We start from the raw sequence: 15624 nt of genomic DNA, 5'->3' as shown, positions 1-15624 counted from the left end.
GAATTGAATTGAATTGAATTGAATTGAATAGAATAAAGATTTACCTAGCATTGCTAGGATTGATTGATTGATTGATTGATTGAATCTTTATTTTGAATATGTTGAAGAAGTTAAACAACATGAAAATAAAAAGAGACAAACGAACAAAGCAAAACAGAAGGAAAACGAGCACCCACAACTACGAATAACTTTCATGTTCAAAAAGGAGCAGGAGGAAGCATGCGCTTATTCAATCCCACCCCCTTTCCACTATCTAGTAATCAATATGTTTTTTAATGTATTAATTATATGTGTATCTATCTATATACATATACATATGTACATACACATATACATACATATACAGTGGGGCAAAAAAGTATTTAGTCAGCCACCGATTGCGCAAGTTCCCCCACTTACAATGATGACAGAGGTCAGTAATTTGCACCAGAGGTACACGTCAACTGTGAGAGACAGAATGTGAAAAAAAATCCATGAATTCACATGGTAGGATTTGTAAAGAATTTATCCGTAAATCAGGGTGGCAAATAAGTATTTGGTCACCTCAAACATGGAAAATCTCTGGCTCTCACAGACCTGTAACGTCTTCTGTAAGACGCTTTTCTGTCCCCCACTCGTTACCTGTATGAATGGCACCTGTTTGAACTCATCATCTGTATAAAAGACACCTGTCCACAGCCTCAAACAGTCAGACTCCAAACTCCGCCATGGCCAAGACCAAAGAGCTCTCGAAGGACACCAGGAAAAGTATTGTAGACCTGCACCAGACTGGGAAGAGTGAATCTACAATAGGCAAGCAGCTTGGTGTGAAGAAATCAACTGTGGGAGCAATCATCAGAAAATGGAAGACATACAAGACCACTGATAATCTCCCTCGATCTGGGGCTCCACGCAAGATCTCATCCCGTGGGGTCAAAATGATCATGAGAACGGTGAGCAAAGATCCCAGAACCACACGGGGGGACCTGGTGAATGACCTGCAGAGAGCTGGGACCAAAGTAACAAAGGTCACCATCAGTAACACACTACAACGGCAGGGAATCAAATCCCGCAGTGCCAGACGTGTTCCGCTGCTGAAGCCAGTGCATGTCCAGGCCCGTCTGAAGTTTGCCAGAGAGCACATGGATGATACAGCAGAGGATTGGGAGAATGTCATGTGGTCAGATGAAACCAAAGTAGAACTTTTTGGTATAAACTCAACTCGTCGTGTTTGGAGGAAGAAGAATACTGAGTTGCATCCCAAGAACACCATACCTACTGTGAAGCATGGGGGTGGAAACATCATGCTATGGGGCTGTTTTTCTGCCAAGGGGACAGGACGACTGATCCGTGTTAAGGACAGAATGAATGGGGCCATGTATCGTGAGATTTTGAGCCAAAACCTCCTTCCATCAGTGAGAACTTTGAAGATGAAACGAGGCTGGGTCTTCCAACATGACAATGATCCAAAACACACCGCCCGGGCAACAAAGGAGTGGCTCCGTAAGAAGCATTTGAAAGTCCTGGAGTGGCCTAGCCAGTCTCCAGACCTCAACCCCATAGAAAATCTGTGGCGGGAGTTGAAAGTCCGTGTTGCTCGGCGACAGCCCCAAAACATCACTGCTCTCGAGAAGATCTGCATGGAGGAATGGGCCAAAATACCAGCTACTGTGTGTGCAAACCTGGTAAAGACCTATAGTAAACGTTTGACCTCTGTTATTGCCAACAAAGGTTATGTTACAAAGTATTGAGTTGTATTTTTGTTATTGACCAAATACTTATTTGCCACCCTGATTTACGAATAAATTCTTTACAAATCCTACCATGTGGATTCATGGATTTTTTTTCACATTCTGTCTCTCACAGTTGACGTGTACCTCTGGTGCAAATTACTGACCTCTGTCATCATTTTAGGTGGGGGAACTTGCACAATCGGTGGCTGACTAAATACTTTTTTGCCCCACTGTATCTGCAAGACCTTAAAAAGGCCAAGGGCCATCCCTGTGCAGCCCCTCAATCCCTCCCGCCCCTCCTGGTCACGAAGCCCCTTTGTGTGTCCCTGCTTTCCGTTTTCAGTCTAACATCTGTATGCTAATGCAGCTGAATGGGAATAAACTGGAATCCGCCTGGGAGCGAGGGTGAGGGGTGGCTTCCCTGTGTGTGGACAGATATGGGTGGATAAAGTGATTTGGGAGAATTCAGCAGCAGGGAAGGGTTTGTGCTGAGCTTAGAGAGAAAAAGAAGAATTATTGGTTAACGGGGGAGCTTAGGAGGGAATGGATGGGCTTGGGCTGTTTCAAGGAGGTGTCCTAATAAGCAGATGGCTCTCATCAAATATCCTGAAATGCTCACAAAAATTAAACAGCAAACTTAGATAACTTAGAAGCATAAATACGTTTCACCTGTGATGCTGAGGCACAACTGTGTATTTTTAAGTTAAGAATGTTATTTGGCTGCTGGAACTGGACTGTGAGTTCAGAGGAACTGAGGCTCTCATTAAGCAAAAAAATGGCTCAAGTCAAAAATCCATGTGGGAGGTAGATTTGCTTAAGTCATGTTGCTTCAGTTGCTTGAGACCTGACATTTAAACACCAGTTACTAAAGTGCTTTCATAACACTGAGAAATGTATGTTGACGATGGTTCTCGGTATTTACTTAGACTGCACATGTAGTAGTAGTAGTAACCCTGTTAAGCTGTGACAAATGCAATTCTGCAGACTTTCCTTACATTTTCACTCTCTTTAGAAGCTACGGGCACATTGTCATTAAAGATGTTTGTCTGTCCACTATTTATCTTCTAAAACGGGAAAGTTTCCTTGAACTCATAAAAACTGGATTTAATATAACTTCTATATGATAAAATCCAAAGTGATATAGTAAAAAGATACAATTAACACTGTATTTCATGTGGCATAAAACAAGTCTGTAAAAAGCTGTTGCTAAACTGGCCACTGGAAGACTTCCTGGTGTCTTTAATGAGTATTCTTTTTCCATTCATAAGTTGTAGGCTGTTAGATATTTAGAATAATCAACTATTTCATCCATTTGTGTTATGATAATTTTTTCATCACAAAATGCAGTCAGGGCTGGACTGGACAAAAAATCATCTATTTTTTATCCTTGTGACCCATCATTACCCCTCTCTGTCTCTCTCTCTCTTGATTACCAGTCCAGCCCTGTAGCAGTGGACTGGAATAAAACAATGTCCATGACATCAAAGCGAGAATGTCTTTTGGCGTCCACGCCCATTATCTTGACTCCTCTCCTTCCTATCTCATCCATTTGTATCCAATGGGGGAGTGGCAAATACATGTGGAGAGGAGATGAGGAAAGGAACTGAGGATGTACAATCTGAGAAATAAGAAGAGCACACATGGTCTCTCCTCCTGGCTCCAAGCCCACTCACCTGCCTCCCATCATCTCAGCTTATGCAATATACTCTGTCTTTTGAACCAGCTCTCACCAGACTCTTCTTTTCTGTTACAAAAGATTGCAGACTACAAACTTAACACACATCAATTCCAGTTCCAATTTTTCACCCCCAGAGTCCCTATATTTCAAAGCCTCTTCAGAATCAGAATCAAAATACTTTATTAATCCCTAAAGAAATGATGACAACCGGCATGCAGCCTGTTTCAGTTGCCCTGCCTTGATTCCATCTGATTCGTACCTCTGTAACAAAAGATCCTTAAGTAATAGTATTTAAGATGCAAAACCTCTGAGGAACATTTCTAGCTATTAGCTTTTGACTCCCTTTGTTGGTATTTAATAAACACAACAAAAAGTGTTTTTATAGCATTTGTTACTTTTCAGTATATTAAACAAAAGTTTCCCTAAAAGTTCGACCAAAACATGCTGAAGTCCACGGCACTGAAAATAAGAAGGCCAAATAAAAGGTCACTGCTTTAGTGTCCACGTTCCTTTATAACTCCAAGCATGTCAAAGTTCATAGTCATTTGTTCTCAGAGCCATCAGACTCTGGAGCTCAAACGGAGAAATCGATCCTCTAGTGTTCCTGTTTCTGTTTGTGTTATACCTCCTCACACATGACCTCCACAGAGAAGAAGCAAAGTTTTACTGCTTACTTAGAAATGCTTGAATGCTGGCCCCGGGTTATCCGTTAGACCTGGCACACTCTGGTCAGTGGGCCAACAGCTTTAAGTGGCCCCAAGATTCAGAGTTACAGGACTGTCCAGTTTTTACTAAGTTGCACATTGGAAACTTTGGAACAGCCTCCTCAAGTAGTCAATAGTTTAAATGCATCACAAACAACATCTTTAGTCGGATTCTATTAATTTTAGCTGTATGTGCCTAATAAATGACGACTAAGTGAACATGTTCGAAGCAAGTACTCATTTCTACCCGTAGACATAAACTCAACACTCACAACATTAAGCTAGAAGAGTGTTTTGGCAGCTCCCTCTACAGGTCCTCTTGCATTTTTCAAGATGTTAGGAGGTTAAGAAATGCCTTCAGTTTTTACTACTGCACTTTTCATTACATTATCTAAATTTTTATTTCGATTTTTTTTCTAATCCCTGCTGCCAGTATCTGTAGGCATTACTAACCAGTACAGATATTTTGGTGAATGCATTTTAATACAAATCGTTTTAGCCAACAAATATCAAACCTGTACCTATACTGTGGTAAACATACTGAGCTTGAAATCGGGAATTAGGATTCATTTACTATTCTTAAACTCAAAGCTACAACAGCATTCACGAGACAAAAAAAATGTCCTGAATTACAAATCATATATCTCAAGGTTTCCATGGTTATCTTTGTTGGTAGCGTTTTAAAATGAAGAAAGGGCAGCTGTCAGCAGATACTTAATTTCCACATTCAAGTCTGCAAAAGTGAAATGGAGAGACTTACTGGATGAGATGTAGGGAGGCAGTGCCATCTAGTGTACGCTTTAGTGAGGTACAAAATTATATGAGGGAGTTGGGGATCCTCTGTGTGCGTCATAAAAACGCAATCATTCATCTTCCAACTGTATCTTTCTGTTCTGGCTTTAGAATCATAGGTTGTTTACTGATCTGTACTTTGGGAGTCATGCTGTTGTGATACTGGGGAGAAAAGGGTAAGGTTTGATAGACTAAACCCTTACACACAAAACTTGAAAAACCTAAAGAGTGTGTGAGACTAGCTGTGTTGTTCAGCAATAAACTCATCTACAAATGTGTTAGTAAAGAGTGACTTGTACTTCTGTCCCATTAAGCAACGGTTTAACAAATTTCACTGCAAACTATAAAAGGAATCTGGATTTAAATAGAACATAGCAGTGATGGATTAAGTGCAGGAAACACTAGTATAAGATGTCTATGGAACAAATCTCCTTCAACGTTCAAAATGACCAAAGTGAGGACTACAGGCGTTTCTCTCAGTTGGTTGTGTTCAGGGAAAAAGCAGCTAAATACACTGAGACTGCTCCACATTGTTAGTGAGTTAACTCTGGATATCTGTAGGTTTTGTCAAACTTGGAGTGAACAAATGCAGAAAAAACAGTAAAAGATGCAGACAGTGAAAGTCTGGTTTATTTCATGAACACAGTGAAACATTTTACAGTCCACAGAGCAAAGTAGCATACATGATAAATAGATACACATAACACGGACGGTGAGAAGTAAAACTCATCGTCTTACCACATGTTATATTCTGTAAACTTAAAATAAACCACAGAAATTAGAGTTTGGTGTTTTATAGTCACCTATTAAAAACATGAGTCAACATTACTGAAGTGACACTTTAATGATGCTTCATATCACAGTCTTTATGATGATAAAACTTGTTTTCTCATTAGCAGATGTCTGCGCTCACTTGTCATGAAAATGTCCTGAGCCAGGGTTCAAGCTTCCTCTTCAATTACCATTGATCATTAATAGGACACACAAAAGATTTGTCGCATTATCCCCATAAATAAAATGCTTTTATAGAATTCATTGTGACACAAATATTTCGATTCTTGATTCACAATGTGCACGAACTCAAATTCTTTAGTTTCATAATTTTAACATAATCTAACCCAAAAAGTGTTGGAGTTCATTTAACAAAATTGAAATGGTAAAAGTGTATGTTTGTGTGGTCTCTTAAGATGATCCCAACCAAGAGTTTTTAGAGGTGAAGAACCAGCAGGAGAAGACAGAATCTTTTCCTTACAACTTCACCGTCTGCATCTCCACCATGTTTGATTTTACCAACATGCTGCAGGTACAGTGACATTTGCTTTCTTGCTTTCAGAAGACAGAAGAAAATAGATTTTTGAAACTTGTTTTCTAAAGTATGCAGACCATGACAGGAAGAAATAAAAACAGAAAATGTATCTTTTCCCCAGTATTCCTTACAGTTATAATAATGATAAGCAAGACTTTTCTGCCTGCCTTGCATATTAACACTTGTTGTTCAAATGTGTTGGATTGTAGCTGGTACAGAGTCTTGAGATGCTGCAGTTACTGGGAGTGAACAGAGTGGTTGTCTATAAAACCAGCTGCAGTCCTGAAACACAACGAATACTGGACTACTACACACAAAAAGGTGGAGTATGGTATAGTTTTCTGTCTGAGTGTGTCTTTCCTAATGACCTCACATCACCAGCTAAAGACATTTTCACACAGTGAACACTGAGTGAAGTTGCCAAAATTTCCTCAGAACTAGGTGTGTTGATGATAAGCACATATTTCAGATTCTCCCATGTCTCCAACCTTTTCTGACCACAAAGTCTGATTTCCACTGTTAGTGCAAGTGAGTCTAGACAAGAAAAAGTTATTACCCTGTGTATTTTGAATTTGCTGTGTAGTACAGAGACCAGGTCATGTGGAGCTGTTTTGTGGCCTCAGTATTAAGACGGCATGAGTTCTCACAGGAAATATATTTCTAATGCTTATAATGCATGGTTATAAACTGAATTTATATTTGTGTGTAATGTGTTTCTCTGAAGGTTTTGAAAGAAACTGGCACTTACTGCAGCTGGAAACATTAAGATTGAGCCAAACTAAGTACCTAAAAGAACTGATACTTCTCTGTGGATTTATCTACAATAGAGTCTTTAACTTAATCAAGCAGTTCAGTTCTAATAATGAAACCTTCATGGAAAATGCATAAATTCTTGGATTATGTTGAAGTCCTTTTTTAAATCAAGTCAAAAAATACTAAATTGTTTTATTAAGGACTTTTTCAGTCATGCCACTGTTGCTGCTCATGTTACCCTCTTCTTCTTAACTGAGACAAAAGAAACCAGGTCATTTTTTTGGTTTTCATGTATCTGCTTCACCTAAAAGATCCAGAATGTGTTTCACCAGTTCAATGATTTCAGTTTGTGGCTGGAGTTGTAGTAGTTGTAATATGCAGCTTTAATTACTGGCATTGAACCGCTTCAAATATCTTTTCTCAGATTTATTGGAGGTGATTCCTTGGTCTCTGTCTAGATATTTAAAAGTGTCTCGTTACTGGCAGCCTTCACTTGGTCCCGGTGAACTCCACTACTTTGGTCAGATTCCGGCTCTTAATGACTGCCTTTACAGATACATGTACCAGTCCAAATATGTGGCTCTACATGATATAGATGAGCTCATACTCCCCCAGAAAGTCACCAGGTATGTGTGTGTATTTTCATGTTTTATTTTGAAAATGGAAACTATGTGCTGTGTATCCTAAAACATGGAAAAACAAAATATAAGACAAAACAAGAACACTTTGTATAATTTTGGTGAGCTTGAAAGTCAGTATTTATCTTTTTTTTTTTTTAAGTAGTCTCAAAGAATAATTCGTCAGGCTTTTTGAAAGATATTCCAAAGCTCTAATTTGGATGTTTGCTGCCTTATATTCTGATCTCTGTCAAGATGATCCCAAAGTGCTTCAAATAATCTTGAGGTCCAAGATGTCGGGAGTCCAATTATTGATTGATAGCATTTAGAGGCGACCGTGGCTCAGGGGGTTGGGAAGCGTATCTGTAACCGGAAGGTCGCCGGTTCGATCCTTGAGCTCTCTGTCCTGGTCGTTGTGTCCTTGGGCAAGACACTTTACCCTCCCGCCTACTGGTGTTGGCCAGAGGGGCCGATGGCGCGATATGGCAGCCTCGCTTCTGTCAGTCTGCCCCAGGGCAGTTGTGGCTACAACTGTAGCTACCTCCACCAGTGTGTGAATGAATAGTGGTATTGTAAAGCGCTTTGGGTGCCTTGAAAAGCGCTATATAAATCCAATCCATTATTATTGTGTGTTTTTCTACCCCGGTATGGTTTTACTACGTTGGCCTAGTCTAGGACTTCTGTCACTACTCTCAAGTCACTACCGCATAGACTCTGTTTTCAAAAACGCCAAATGGCAGCCTCCACAAGCGGGATATTTAGCTTTATTTTTGTACAATTGGAAGAAGGGCTGTCGCGTCATCCATGTTTTCTACAGTCACTGACCGGGGCACACATGCACGCGCCTACGTCACCACGCAGCGCACACATGCACATGAACGCACACAGACTCGGATCACACAGGTAGGAGAGTGAGATGCAAAAATGACATATTTAATCCAAAAAAAGAAAGTGTTTTGGGTGAAATTCACAAGTATTTAACACATATGTTACACTTGCTCTGCCCCTTTTAGCTCATCAACCAAGGGACTGGCAGCAGCTGCCACTGAGGTAACTCAGAAAACAAAGAAAGATTAAATCACACATGCATAACAGTGGAAACTAAAATGTGTGCACTTATTTTAGAATATAGTGTTATGTGATTGTATAAGTAAATTAATTCTAAACCGAAATCAATTTTTTATTACCCTGTAAAATAAATCCTATATTTAAAGAAGGACACATGTAAGTGCAGTGTTATGGTTAAGCCTCTGTTGTAACACTGATGATCGGTAGATATTACCACTGTGTGGCAGAACATCAGGGACACTGCGCTGTGCTGGCCCAAGTAAAACGACTCCAGTGGCAGCTCTTAAATGTGTGCGCCAGGGTGATGAAAACAAAGAGGATCAGTCAAAAATGTTTGATTTTTTTTATTTTGCCAAAGCTTCTGTTCTTTGTATTTGTTTATTTTACAAGAAATATACAGAAAAGTAAAGTTTTTGTTTATCCAATTTTATTAAATGCAACTGTTTTTGCTTGCTGCCTAACTTCAGGAATAAAGTCATTTTTGGCGTCATTAATAGTAGATCAGTTTCCATGTTTAAAGGACTGCCATGGCACAGGATATGTATCTACACTTCAATGGACACACACAGCAACAATTAAAAAACCTGAATACTGGTCAGTTTTTCAATCAGTATACTGAGTGCCATTGTGATTATAAAAATAAATATACAGTTTGTATGGACTCAAATTCCATATCTTTAAAAGATGAATGTGTAACGTGGATTAACAGGTGTATTTTAAAGAGGGAAACCCTCCAAAAAATTAAAAAACGGACGGAGCAGTGGAGCAGCTTAAGGAATAAACGATATAAAAACTGTATCACTAAAATATAATTTATTATACAAAAATTAAACAATTGATCTCGCAGGGCTGCATCAGAGGGAACATTATCTGGATCATGCTTTTGCAACCTACAGTATAATTCTCTCAACCGCAAATGAAGATACTGTTTCACTTGGTTTCTGAGTGCAACTAAAAAACTGTGACCTTAAAACGGGTGGGGACACTCACCATATAAAGAATCTAAAAGAGAAAAGATTTTTTTGTACTTGGTCTCTTTCACTGGTTTCGAGAACACTGACCTGACGTTTAGCCTCACCTGCTAGCGCTCCCAACACAATAGCAACTTTCCTCACTTCAGGCAAGTCCTGCGATCCCAGTAGCCCCTGCATCTGCTCCTTCCAATCCTGATATTGCACATCCTGATCAGGCCCTTTAAATTTCGGCAGCCATGGGGCTCCGGGATATACAGGCATCATCATATTTGCTATTCCCCTGACTACCCCAACTGCTCTTAACTCTGCATCTAATGTCGACAACACCAGAAATGTAACGTGGATTAACAGGTGTATTTTAAAGAGGGAAACCCTCCAAAAAAAAACGGACGGAGCAGCAGAGCAGCCAAGGGAATAAACAATATAAAAGCTGTATCACTAAAATATAATTTATTATACAAAAACAGTTAAAAATTTAAAAGGAATTAAAACAACCCTGCTCAGAGAGAACACACAATAAAAACTAATCAAACGTAAGCATTAAAAGTCCGGTGGGGTCCGCCACAACGTTAAAATCCAGGAAATCGGAGTGGGGCAAGGAAAAGCCCGGCGGCGTCACCAGCCGTCACCTCTGTCTCTCCACTCCAGAATACTAGAAGAGAGAGGGGCAGCGACAGTCACCGTTCTTTCTAGTGAGCCGGGTTACTGCAGCACGATATGTCGCGGGACTTACCCCGGATGGGCAGAGCTCCTAACTCTGCCCGCCGCTTTTCTGTATCACGCCAGCACTATGGTCTCGCCGTGGGAAGTAGAGCGCTGTCCGCTGCCAACTAATTCCCCACCATAGCATCCTCTGGCATCCAGCCAACAGCAGCACAGCTCACTCTGACTCTCAAGCACTGGCCGTCATATGCCCTCGCCACGTACTGCACACCAACCTGCACCAATGCCTTCTTCCTGCGTCTCCTAGCACTCTCTTCAAATCACCCCGGCTGTCACCTCTCAGGTGTCTCAAATTAGTAAAACAGGAAGAGCGGAGTCTCCCCAGGACAAATTAACAGATATACCAAAAACATGCAATACAAAAAAATAAATAAAACACTCCACATAGAACACAGCAAAACACAGCAAACATGCAAAGCAAAACAACTTCAAAACAAAATCTGTCCTTACTTGGATGACAAATGCACATTATATGTCACTCATCCAAGTGACATCTCCAGTCATATGCACAGATGAATAAATAATTACATCTGTTTAAATCTATTGCGAAGTTGGCAAAAGGTTTGTACAACCTTGTGACAATATAAAGTGTGTGAAACATGATACTTGATCTTGGCTTAGTCCATCTCCTAACAATTAATTGCAAGCATTCACAACCACAGACTGGTGTGCTTTGTTGTTGTTTTGTCCTCTCTGAGCAAATGTCAGGCATAGTGTTGGAGCTCACCGCTTCAGGATTACAGACAACTTGACATTAACCAAAAAAACTGCAAATAATCTTTCAAATCTGACTTTACTGACCCTTTTATTTTGTTTAAAAATTACAGGACGCATGGTTAGCCCTTGCAGAGCTCATAGGCCAGCAACTGGATTTCTGGAGGAGTGTCTACTCATATGTCAGGAAAAGACTTTGTTCTATCAGGAAGAAGAACTCAGCACCAAAGGAACCCAAAGAAAATGTTCATCTTGCCTGGTACTAGAAGATAGTTTTTTCTGCTTTTTGCAGCAATCTAAGGTCTGTTGATGGCTGCTTCAAAGCATTTTTTGTTGTTGATGCAAGTTACCCAAAGTCATGCGCCAAGGATCGGGAATTCCTTCACACTGTCATCTATCCCAAGAATAGATGAATCCCAAGACATCACTCAAATATGATCAAATGAATGAGGGCTCATTTGCTATGATGGAAGCGTAAAATGTTGCTCATAAAGGTGCATGAAATGATCTGAGAGGGAGATTTCCTCTCCAAAGTGTTGATGTATGTTAAGTACTGAGATAATCATCAATTCATCAGTTTTTAAATTTAAGAGTTTTTACATGTAATTTGTTCTATTTGTTCAAAGCATGTCTTTATGTGTGTAACCAAAGACTGATTTGAAGTAATGGATATAATATAATGAATTATATATTTTTGTGCTACTTGCATTTTACTTCCATTGATATACTTTTTTAGGAATTTGCTGTATATGTTGTATGTATCATAGGGCAATAAAAAGATTTTTTTGAGAAAATCTGTTTTGAATCTAGTTTTTATAAGCTGAATTTTATGATAAGTAGAAATCTTAACTCAAACATTAATGGTAATATAACACATGTGATGGGTTCTGACTTTTGACCCAATTTTTGGTAACCCCAACTTCAAACATTGGTCAATTTAACCCAATTTTTGGATAGCTATCCTAACCCAATGTGCTGGGTCAAACCACTCACCCAACCCTGTTAAGTTTAAACCATTGGCTCGGCCCATATTTGACCCAGCGTTGGGTTACTGATTGGGTCATTTTTAACCCAGCATTTCTAAGATTGTACAGGAGTACATGTTGTATGTATACATCTGGCATGCAGAGCGGTTTATGGTCAAGTTTTTCACGTCGACACAGATCGGTACACAAACGTCTTTTGCTTGCTTTTTCAGCAGTGATCAAAGATCGACTTTTCTGCATATACAAACCAGTGTAAATTAGGCTATCAGCAGCAGTAAACTAGACTCAGTCATGTTTGCATTTATGGAGATATGAAATATGGACTGTGCCTACAACCTCCTGAAAGAAAGAGGTGTGGTATATTTTTTAAAGAAGTTGTTACAAAGTAACATGAACTTCATTACCACAGGCGTGAGTGAGTCGAACGGTAATTTACGTTTTCTGTTTTTCTGCACACCATTCAAGTTCATTGCGTGACTCTCCCCTGGATGCTACCATGCTACCTGCCTTATTACATTTTATTCAGAGAAAGACTGTGGCAATCTGCAGAACCTCACATTCAACAGCAATTTCTAACAGAAATGTCTGCCCTACCTTAAGGCATATTGATTATTATTCATCTCACTTTTATTTATCTGAATTGCGGCGTTGTTTTCAGAGAGAAACACATCCGTAAAAGCTGCGGTTATATTGTTTTATTTGGTTAGCATACCGCCCAACTCAGCGGCTGCGTCACTGTTAAAATGTCCGCAAGGTTAGTAGATCATTAACAGAACATTATCTGTGCAGTGACGACTTTTTGTGTGAGTCCGACATTAGGCTAAATTAAATGTAAAAAAATAAATAAATAAAATAAATGTATTAAAAACCTATAAAAAAAATAATAATGCATGTTTTTATTTAGGAAAAATAAATAATTCATTGATTGATTCATTTTCCGCCTAAAGGTTAAATCAGCAGCCAATTGGACTTCCTCCTCCTCCTTCTCCTGTATGCAGCCTAGCTGACTTGCACTTCCTCCCAAGGAAAGACACTTCTACTACAAAAGAACAGGAATCGATTTTTCTTTCAAACAAAACAAAACAAAAAAAAAAAAAACAACTTATGCGCTAAACCGGCGGCAGCAGCTCTGACGGAATCTGCGGAGTCTGAGTGTGATTCGTTTACTTCTGATAAATGTTTCATGCTTCACCTGCTGAACAGGTGGATTTTAAATAATCTGCATTACAAAAGTAAGTAAAGTCTTCATTATTTTAGTAAGCAGTATTATTTGTTTATTATGACTGCCCATATCTGCATGTAGGGTTTAATACTCTTTTGAATAATTCATGTAGTTAGACCGAGGATGTAGTTGCGCCAGGCACATATTTTTCTATTAATTCTTTTGCTGAATGGTGGACAAGTTCAGTATGATACTTTTTGAGTAACCTCACAAACTAATAAGAAATAAAGAGCACAAAAAACTGCCTTTCCTTCTGTTCTTAGGTCAATTAACTTTGCCGTTTTCGGTGTCTTTAATATTCGCTTTATGGTTTTATTGTCTTGTCACCTTTATCAGCAACTGAGAGATACATCCGCTGGTGGCAGTTGTAGCTGCACCTGTACAAGTGCACGGGCATTTGTAGAGCTCTTGCACTGACTTAGGAACACTTTTCATGACAATATATTGCACTGATAACAGTAAAATTAATTATTTACAGCTAACTTTCAAAAATTCTTTGAGAAGGTTGTATACGGCGCTTAACAAATTAATTAGATCACCATTCAAAGAAAATCTTTGCCACAGCTACCTACATTAACAATTAATAACAAAATCATTTTTTAAATTTTCTGTAATGGTTAATCCATCAGCATGTACAGGCTGTTTGATGGAAATCTCATTTAAGTATTGCAAGATAATTATTGTTCCTATCCATGAATTTTCAAACTTACCGTTTAACAAAAAAAAACCGCAAAACAATCGCTTTTTTTACGATTTATATGAAAATTCATAGTTATTTACATTTAGTCCAGAACAGAAAAATTCATTTTAGAGGTTGAATGTTATGCTGGATTAATTTCCCTCTTTGATGTATAAATAAACGGGTATAAATATATTGAAGGAAACGGCTTCCAGGGCCTAATCCGTGGATCGGCTTCCTCCGAGGCGTGGGCGTCTATCAGCAGAGATTGTACCTTCACCTATCAGCAGAGATTGTCCCTTAATCTGTAACACAGTCAAATATATTCTCAAGTAACATTCAAGCATGTCATTCAGCGTGTTAGTACGAGCTCGGGAGCAGCTTGGGAGAACAAGAAAACAGAGACTGCTTCAGGTTGTCTTCCCAAATCGACTCAACTTTATTCTCAAGTACAACAGTTAATATAGAGGGAAAAATTCATGAGTCAGCAGATTCTCAGTTTAAACCAGTACAGACCAAGATAAGGGAGCGTCTTCCTGCCCTTGGGTGAAGAAGATAAGATAAGATAAGATAACCTTTATTAGTCCCACACGTGGGAAATTTGTTTTGTCACAGCAGGAAGTGGACAGTGCAAAAGTTATGACGCAAAAATTAGAATACAATAAGAATAAATACAGTACACAGCTGTACAGAATAGAATAAAATAATATACTATATACAGTAGAATAAAATAGAATAAAAATATACAATAAGATAAAAATAGAATACGAATGCTATATACAACTGAGTAAAAATACAACGATGCCAGAAAAGATTATTGCACTTAGTGTTATTGCACATGTGTGGATGTGTGTGTTTGTTCAGTTAAAGTCTTTGTTGTGGAGTCTGACAGCAGTGGGGAGGAAAGACCTGCGAAATCTCTCCGTCCCACACCGTGGGTGCCGCAGTCTCCCACTGAAGGAGCTGCTCAGTGCTGTCACAGTCTGCTGCATGGGGTGGGAGACGTTGTCCAACAGGGATGACAGCTTAGCCGCCATTCTCCTGTCACTCACCACCTCCACTGGGTCCAGAGGGCATCCTAGAACAGAGCTGGCCCTTCGGATCACCCTGTTCAGTCTCTTCCTGTCCCCAGCAGAGATGCTGCCGCCCCAGCAGACCACGCCATAAAAGATAGCAGAAGCCACCACAGAGTCATAGAAGGTCTTCAGGAGTGGGCCCTCCACCCCAAACGACCTGAGTCTCCGCAGCAGGTACAGCCTGCTCTGCCCTTTCCTGTAGAGGGCGTCTGAGTTATGAGTCCAGTCCAGTCTGTTGTTCAGATGAACACCAAGGTACCTGTAGCTGTCCACAGCCTCAATGTCCATACCTTGGATGTTCAGTGGTTGCAGTGGAGAATGCTTGTGCCTGCGGAAGTCTACCACCAGCTCCTTGGTTTTACTGGCGTTGATCTGGAGGTAGTTCAGCTGGCACCAGTCCACAAAGTCTTGAGTCAGTCCTCTGTACTCCTTGTCGTCCCCATCAGTGATGAGGTCATCAGAGAACTTCTGCAGGAAGCACTGGGTGGAATTGTGGGAGAAGTCTGCAGTGTAGATGGTGAAGAGGAACGGAGCCAGAACCGTTCCCTGTGGGGCCCCCGTACTGCAGACGACCCTGTCCGACACACAGCCCTGAGTCCTCACATACTGTGGTCGGTCGG

The sequence above is a fragment of the Rhamphochromis longiceps genome, linkage group LG14 (assembly GCF_057381845.1).
Source record: "Rhamphochromis longiceps isolate RC_006_pf linkage group LG14, R_longiceps_female_GT1.1, whole genome shotgun sequence".
In the NCBI taxonomy this organism is placed as follows: domain Eukaryota; kingdom Metazoa; phylum Chordata; class Actinopteri; order Cichliformes; family Cichlidae; genus Rhamphochromis; species Rhamphochromis longiceps.
This window is presented reverse-complemented; position numbering follows the sequence as displayed.